The sequence below is a fragment of the Falco rusticolus genome, chromosome 3, assembly GCF_015220075.1.
Source record: "Falco rusticolus isolate bFalRus1 chromosome 3, bFalRus1.pri, whole genome shotgun sequence".
NCBI classification, from domain to species: domain Eukaryota; kingdom Metazoa; phylum Chordata; class Aves; order Falconiformes; family Falconidae; genus Falco; species Falco rusticolus.
Window position 1 is genome coordinate 112,765,873 of NC_051189.1, and position 8,831 is coordinate 112,774,703.

Consider the following 8,831-nt stretch of genomic DNA (forward strand, 5'->3'; position numbering starts at 1 on the left):
AATATGTAGCAGACCTGGCATGCTGGATGCTTTCCTTTTCCCAATGGCTTTAAGCCTCCTCACCCTAATCTTCCCTGCAGAGGTCAGGGTGCTGCTGAAACTCTTAACAAATGCTCGAACCCTTCAAGGCTATTTGCTCTTTCCATAGTGCTGTATCTAGGACTTTAAGGATAAGCAGAAATTTTGATGCTCTCTCTATCATGGCTGTGACTGACAATCAGTAAGAAAACCTTTTCTCCTTCTCTCCAGAACTGCAATATATTGATCAATGTCAGTCCCATGTCTGTCTGAGACAAACAGAGCTAGAGCTAAGGAATAAACATCACGATTGTTGAACTCCCTGACTTCAAATCCTGCAGAGATGGTTTGGAAGAAGAGGTGATTGTTGTAAAAAGGAAACAGTTCAAAGCTACTTCATAATCTTCTTAATTTTCAAATTATTAGAATTACAGCTGCACCTGAGCGTTTGTTACTACTTGCTAATTCTTTTCTTTTTATTTCACATAAACAATGCCAGTATACAATACAGTATTTGTTTCCTGACTGATTAAATGTGGGGGGCTTGGGAGATGCAGGCAGTCTAGCCAAAAGAAAAGCCAGAGAGAACTTCTGCAAACAGCTTAGTGTCCTAATTGCATTATTGCATCTCTTCAACAATATCCTTTGGTTTAGCTTGATTCCCAGTCCACTGAAGATCATAAAAGAACTACAGTTTACTTCACTGAGCTCTGAAAACAACTCCCTGAAACAAATGAGAATCAGATAAAATTTCACAAAAAAAAAATAAAATACATAAATAAACATTTCTTAGTGATCTGTACTGCATGGAATATGACAATAAAATAATAAGCAGGCAGTATTTAAAGCTTTTCCTTCCAGGATCATCCAAAGGGCAGCTTTTATTCTAACACATGTAAAGATTTCCCCCATTGTTTGAACCTCCTTGGTCTGCCTACTCTGACAATGTGTCCTAACCACACAAAGGAGTAAAAAGGGGTGACATTGAAGAGAATCACTTTCAAGACACACAGGCATCAATAAAGTGGAATAAATTAGCTGCTCTATGGAGTTCTTTCACTAATGGAAAAGAAGTCAAGCTGAGCGTTGCTTCTGCAGCACAAAAAAGCTGGGAGCATCTTTAGCAAGCAGTAGCAATCCCCAAACAGCCTCGTTGTTCATTACCTTTGTATGTCCAGTGCACTAGATGAGAGCAGCTCAGATGCACCAGAAGTAGGTGGCACAAGACAGCTGTGATCCACATGTCTCTCGCTGTATCTGCAGTCAGAACCAAGGTGGGGAGCGCATTTCTTTAAAAATCCTCAGGAAGTGCAAGTACCAATTCACTTCTGGCCTTTCCAGCACCCATCCCACCCTTCTCACCCATCCAAAACAGTAACAGCAAATGATGCTACCAGAGACTTTTCCTTTGGACAGTCAGCTTTAAACACTAATGGCACTTTATTGATCCTCTGAACTGAGCTGTTGGTGCAAATGTAACAGGTTTCCCCCCCAGTGGCCTTGGAGTCACTGTCTGACCGCAGCTGCTACACTTCACCCATCTGTTCGTTCCTGATGAGCAGGTTGAAAAGCTTCATTGAGAGAACCTGTAAAACAGTGCTTTGTGAGCTAAGATACCTAGCGCAGATCTTAATACGCTGTCCTGAGATGGGCAACTGTTTCCTTGTTAGAGGAGGGAGCTGAGGCAGAAGGCATTTAAGGAATCGCTTTTCAAAAGTGCTGAGCATTCACAACCTTATTAGAAGTCAAAATGCAGACACTTAGCTCCTTTGAAAATCAGTCTTCTGAGGCCAAGTTTAAAAGTGCTCCATGCCCTCAAGCCCAGTATTTCAAAGCATTTTGTTTTCAACACCTTCCCTAGTTGCTGAAAATCTAGTTTTGAATGTAAGAGATTTGCAAACATTGGAAAATTCAGTGCTCTGAAAAACCATTTAGACTGTTGAAAGATGCAGGCACGATACAAGATACTGAAATCCTGATGGCTTTTTAAAAAAACAGCCCAGAATTCAAATAAATACTAACAGGTGTCAGCTGTCTAAATGCTCTTGTGGACTTCAGTAGCTGCTTTGTACATCTTCAGACACTTGATTTCCTTAAAAGTGCATCCCAAGCAAATAATAGCCATCCAATTCATTTGGCAGACCAGGAAACAGATCATGGATTTTCTGCCTGCCTTTTTGTATCCTCTAACTAGGCAAATGTCATTCCCTTTGAAAAGCCTTCTCCTTCCTCCAAGAATGACACACTACCAACAGCCTTTTCTGCCCAGCAGTGCCTTCCAACCCACAAACCCACGCTTTCATAACAAAAGGGGAGCAGAAATCTCTCCGGGAATGGAATTTTCACCAGGTATTAAGAAAAGCTACAGCTTCCACCAAATGCAGTACAGCTTTGCTGCTGATTTTAGGTGACAGGCAGCAATATTAAACATTTGGCAAGAAAACTCACATCAGTGAAATCTCAGCACTTCTGTTTGCAGTGTCCCTGCCACTTGCAATAATACCTGCTATTATTATTTTCAGCAATAAGGCATGTAATAACAGCAATTCAACAATAAGAGCCATAGGTAAGTTACAGATTTTGCCTGAATGCAGGTTTCTATGATTAGGCTGTGCTGAAGAATAGAAGCAGGTTTTTATTCAAAATCTTATTCTTTGCAAATGAATTGCTAACATTAAAAGGCCTTTCCTGGTTTGCCGATTTGTGCAGTGCATACGTAATCTTTGGAAACTGCTGTGATATTGAGTTGATTAACCAAACGTGGTTTTTTCCCTCTCTCCCCTGAAGAAGTCATTTATTCTGACAGTTGCACTGAACTGTGCAAGGACTAAACTAATCAGACATGCTCTGCAATGCACTTCATAATCCTTGTGTATCCAGTTGGGTAAACAGGCTTTGAAATTAGCTGAGGGAGAAATTTTGGGGGTTTATACCTGTTTACACTCCAGGATTCCACAGAGCAGCACTTGAGGGTGTGGACAAGAGTCAGGAACAGGAGGTCACCTCTGCACCAGAGCATCCCTCCTGCCACCCTGCCTGCATGTGAACTCCAAGACTGTTTAAATGGATGTCATCTAGGGACAAGCTGTTTCTCTGGCCTGGGCTTCGTCGATCAGCTAGCCCAGTCTGTGCAAAGGGTTTGAAATAAAGCCCACTCAGGAGTGTACTGGTGCCAGGAAACTGGAGATGACAGTGAATTAATTTTTCATCAAGCTTTTGTAACATGCTAATTGTGACATTTCACTTGACATCGGCAGGAGCTGTGGGTGCTCAGCACATCCAGACCCCACATCTCTGTTAGCTTCCCCAAAATCAGTGGCTGTTCTGGAAGACACAGCAATGTGGGGAGAGGATTTACTTAAGGGCACTAAGTAGGAATTTGTTTTGGAGTTATGACAGAACAATAATTTTAATTAAAGTCTTTAAATGTGTTTGAATATTAAGCTTCTAAGTACAACCTGAATAATATGGAAGGAGTCCTCCTCCTGTATAAAGTATTAGACACATCCACCATTACTTATTCTTGGCGCTATAGCTTTTTTTAGTGTATATGGTATTAAAGCTGCCTGGCTTGAGGCTTGTCTTTTAGTCAACTGTTTTTCTACCTCAATATAATTGCTAGAGAGCAGTATGGATGTAGTGCCTAGGGACTCCAGATATCACGGCAGGACTGTGCTTGAAGTAAACTGGTGTTTTGCAGGTGAAGAAGATTGTAGATCTAACAGGACTTGCCTCTGCACCCAGCTTTAGCCAGTAGGAAAACCTAATGTCAGGTATCTCCACCGTGAATATCCCCAGCACAACTGCTACACAAAGGCAGGCTGCTTGCACACAGATGCAGTCACACAGACTTCGGCCATCCCCCTTCCGCTTGACTACAGTAGGAAATGAGCCTTTTATCCCACATAGTTGGCCTCCATGCACTTCACTCTTACCTCTACAGTTTTCCCTGACTCTTTGCCATCTTTTAAATCCTCCTTCTCCCAGGCTATTCCCTCTGTCCTCGCTGGCCTAAAGCTCAGCTCAGGTCTGACTTTCAGATCCGTTCTGAGCATCAGTAGCCACCCTAAAACCTCGACATTGCATTGAAGTAGATGGCTCAATACCTCAGTGCTCCTTTGACCCAGAGCTTGAAAGGCTCATTTCCCTCTGAATCAGTGGGAATTTCATCAGGGGTTGCAGTAATAGCTGCATCACTCCCACATCCAGCAAACATTTGACTGGGAACAGGCTGCTTGATGTGAGATGGACAGATGGCCTTCAACTGGGCTATCTCCGTTTTTGTGAGTCCCAAACCTCTTCAAACAGAGTTCTCTCTGCTGAAGTCATGCCAGATCAAGAAAAGCATTCAGAGCCTACACAAGTTTTATGAAAGACAAAAAGCAGCTAGTGCTGGTAGGTCCAAGGCCACAGGTAAAGCTAGCAATAGCTGCGCGGATGGAAACACGAGATCCTTTTATTCAGCAATTCCTGTAATGTTTTTACATCTTCCTGCCAGAGCTAGACCTTGTTGCTTTGAAATTTTGCCCATGCTTTCCCCACCCCCACCCCCCTTTTTGCCCCCTGGCTTTCAATTACATACAGAGATCACAGAAGTCAGAGGTAGAAGAGTGCCAGAATTCATTTCTCCAGTTCACTCAATCCCTTTAGGCCTCCTTCCTCTTATATTTTGATGTGCTTGGCTAAATTCACCTTCTACCGACATAAATTCAGAAACATTTGTTGATTCCACTGAGGCTCTGTGATACCAACAGGCTTTGAGGCAGTCAGAGATAGACACCACAGGTTTACACCACTGTTCCTAAAAGCAGGATTTGCCCATTTTAAAGCAGAGAGGTTTCCTCTGCGAATTCCATTTCATGGTCTAACAGGTTTCAGCATTAGCTACCTGCAGTTCATTGTCAACCTAAATTTTCTTTTGCTCAGTTTCAGCCAATTACTCTTAGTTATAGCTATATCACTTGGATTATCTTAAAATGTTTTTCCTTTTTAATGTTCATATCACTTCTGGGGTGGTTATCACCTCCCTGCACCACGAGCATGAGCAGCCATTTCCCCAAGGTGGCAAAAAAGGACAATGTGATGTTATAAAAGGAGGAGAACATGGTTGAATAATCCCTCTTCATTTTCATTTCCAGGAAATGTAATTACAGTTATTGTGATGACTGTATAGGTCTGCTCTATGGACTTTGCTGAAAGTGACTGCATATTCTGGATCTCTACTTGAGACTTCGGAAAAAACAGAAGGTGAAGGCAGGATTAGGAATGGAGAGGTCAGTGTCCCCTCTGGGTTTAGTGTGAGGCACACAGGAACGCGGCCTGAGTGTGGGGATCGAAGCAGTGCTGTCGAGACCTGGCCTGGGATGAATTTTTCCATCATACCAGGGCTCTATGCTGTGGACTGGATGGCGGTGGAATAAAAAAGGAATAATTCAGTGACAGGACAGCTTGTCAGCGTGTGCAAATGCCTGTGCACCTTCTCAGACACTGTTATTAGTATTTTATACATATCTGCACCTCCTTCCATAAAAATATTCATTTTACTGCTGATCTCCCAGTGTAATAACATGCACAGGACGCACGGTTGCTGCTCAGTCTCTCTGAAAATCAGTATTAGCAGTGCATAAACACAGGAGAAGACCCCAGGCCCCTTGACAAATGAACACTCTTCCCAGAATTAAGTAACAGCTCTGGAAATGTGGCTGTTGCCCATTGCTGGGTAAGCACTTTTGCTCTTATTTCAGCTGCATTGTGTGTTGAGCAGCTGTGACATCCAGTGGCCAAACACAATACAGTTGGGTTTGGTACAGAACCCTTCATACATGGTAACAATAACAGAGCCCTTCCATTGCACTTTTCATCTTCAAAGAGCTGTATAACCAGTAATTCATTAACCCCTCCACAGCTTAGTGGCACAGATGCATACAGGGACCCTAACGTACACATGGGAGGGGGAAACTACTCTCCAAGCTCTTCACAAGCGCGGCAATCAGCTCTCTAGGGAGGCAAAGAGCCTGCCCTGGGCCAGAGTGTAGGACCTTCACCCAGGGCTGCAGAGAGCGGCTGCAGAGAGCAGCTGCGGAGAGGTGAGGGATCAGAAAGGTGCAGCTCATTCAGCATCTGCTGAAAAGGCCACACCTGAGGGCAGAGGTGTGCTCTTTTTCTGTAGAACAAGAAGGGCGGTGGCAAGGGACTGGGGCAAGCTATGTAAGAGGACATGGCAGGACCGCAGCTGGTTTGGAAAGGGATGCTTTGTCAGAGGCCTGGCTAGAGGGAAAAAGCTTCTGCAATGATTTTCTGAAGATGTCAGAGGACTTTGATAAGTATTGGAAGGTAATGCAAACATGGATTTGGATTAAGAAATACAGTGGTGGAAGCAGAGAAATGTGACTAATGAGATTGCAGTGGTTAACTGGGATTCCTGTGACAGGTAATTTGCAAGATACAGAAAACAAGAAAACAAATCAGTGGAAAAGAGGAGCCAGGCCTCACCTATGGAGCAGGGCATCCCAGACTGATGCTGCAAGGATCTATTCTACAAAGAAAGAAATGGACCAAGAGATGGCCCCTGTTAATGAGAATAGTGGGTATTAAGTCTCTGACAGAGGTTTATTCATAGCGTGCAGTGCATTTGCTGCATTTTGGACTTGGAACTCTTCACCCGTGCTTGAGGGAGCTGACTGGGTGGGCCCAAGTGTGTTTGCTGAGCTGCTCATAGCTTATGAGAGTTAGTTTTCAGTGTGTGTTATAGGTGTTATAGGACTCCATATCCCATAGAGTCTTCCCTGGATCCCAAGATCCAGGAAGGCATGTAGAAGTGTCTAGGTACAAGTTTGCTCTGAAGCTTCCTTTCTAGCCCGTGCAGAGAAACAGCCTTGACACAGATGCTGCATTTTGTATGGATATCTTTAAGGTCAATCCAGACACGACTATTTCCTTTTGCTTATAAAAGCAGACTTGCGTGACTCGGAGACCCAAACTATGGACAGATGCATCCAGTTTCAGAGATCAAAAAATCTGTCTCTGCTTTCCCCAAGTCATCTGTGCCCCAGTGTTTGCTTGCTCAGACCTGCAGTGGCTTCTTGCTGCAGGCAAGGTCCACGCAGGGACATTAAACAAGAGCAGAAGTGCCCACAACCCCTCCTCCCCCTGTAGCTCATCACCACTGCACTCTGCCTGTCCAAGGGTGGGGAAGATGATAAGAGATAAAAGTGATTCCCATGAGAATGAGGTCGAATTTTAAGGCAGAAAGACAACATGAAGGAAATTTAAATCCTACCATGTGAGCTGTACCTGTTCTGTGGCAAGAGAATCCTGCTTGATAACTCTTGTGCTTTACATAACTATTATGCACTTATTAAAAAAACCAAATGACTTGTTCTTGGTTTGCTCATACTTGGTCTTTTTCAGGTTTCCATTTAAAAAAAAACAAAATCACCTAAATACCAAACATAATTTCTTAATGGCTAATCAATTCCTAGCTTGCTTCCCCCTTTATGGCAGAATATATTTCAAAGTGAGAGGGAAAGACCTACTCAGCAAGGAGTGAAACACCCTGTAAAAGACAGCGTAAGGCTTGTGTGCTGGCCTCCATAAAGGGGATTACTTAATGGTTTTGTCACGGTTTGAATGAGCAGCTACAGCCTTTGGATGCCCAATTCCTGGCAATTAATATCCAGCTGGTTTAAAACTTTCAGTCTGGCCTCAAACCACTGCATCAGATCATCAGTTGCTGGAAAGTATATTATTTAGTATTAGCACCCTGATTTGTACGTTGGTTCACTTCCAAATAACCCTTTATCATAATCTCAAAATGGCTGTAGAGTAGTTTTATATGTAAGTTATCACTTACAGTAGTTAATAGTAGTATATCTTTTTCCTATTCCAACCCTCCTACCTGTTTTTTTTGGTTTTGCCATGGTTGTTGTGCAGTAATGTTCCACTTTAAATAAAAAAAAGTTTAAAATATTCTGCCTAGTGCGTGAGTATCTAACACAGCTCTCATGTACTCACATAGGCTGATGACTGTCCCATGCTACACATTCATAGCTGCACACAAATCTGCATCCCTAGTATCACTTCTTGAAAATGCCCGGGTAGTCTAATGTTACCTGCATCTTCAGCATCCATTAAGCCCCCTTTAGTACTGAATAAACCCTAGGCACCCATTTCACAGAGAGACATAAAATTCTCTGGCTGAGGTCTGTAAGCTCCCTGCCCTGTCCCTGCTGGCTTGCAAATGGGGAGCAGTAATTTCCACAGAAAATTCAAATCCCAAACCTACCAAAGCTAGCTGGGGTTGGAGAAAATCAGCAATCAGACTGCCAGGTGAGATAGCAAACTGAGGTCCCTGCAGCATGCAGGGTTTGTCACTCTGATAGCTGATCTTCCCTGACAACTCGTAGTCTAATTTTTGCACTATAGCTGCAAATTTTTGACAAGAGGACCTGAAAAGATCTAATTCGGTCTAGGTCTTTCCCTTACCCCAGTCATTGTACTGAAGCTACTTTCAGGCTGGCTATTAAATGCAGGAACTGCGGGCTTTTAAATCATTTTCACGACACTAACTGGTCAGTCTCTAAAACTGTGGGAGAAGACAGGAGAATTAAAAAAAGTGGTAGAAGTTACAGGCACTAAGACAGATGTCAGGTCTGTCCTCTGAAGTCATTTCATTATTCATGTGCCTAAAACCTGTGGTGTTTAGTCACAGAATTAAGCTGTAAGACAAAAGCACACCAGAAAGGCAGGATGAGAAGCAAGGAAGAAGGATGTAAAGTCAGAGGAGGTTTCGAATGCCTGGAAGAAAACATCTT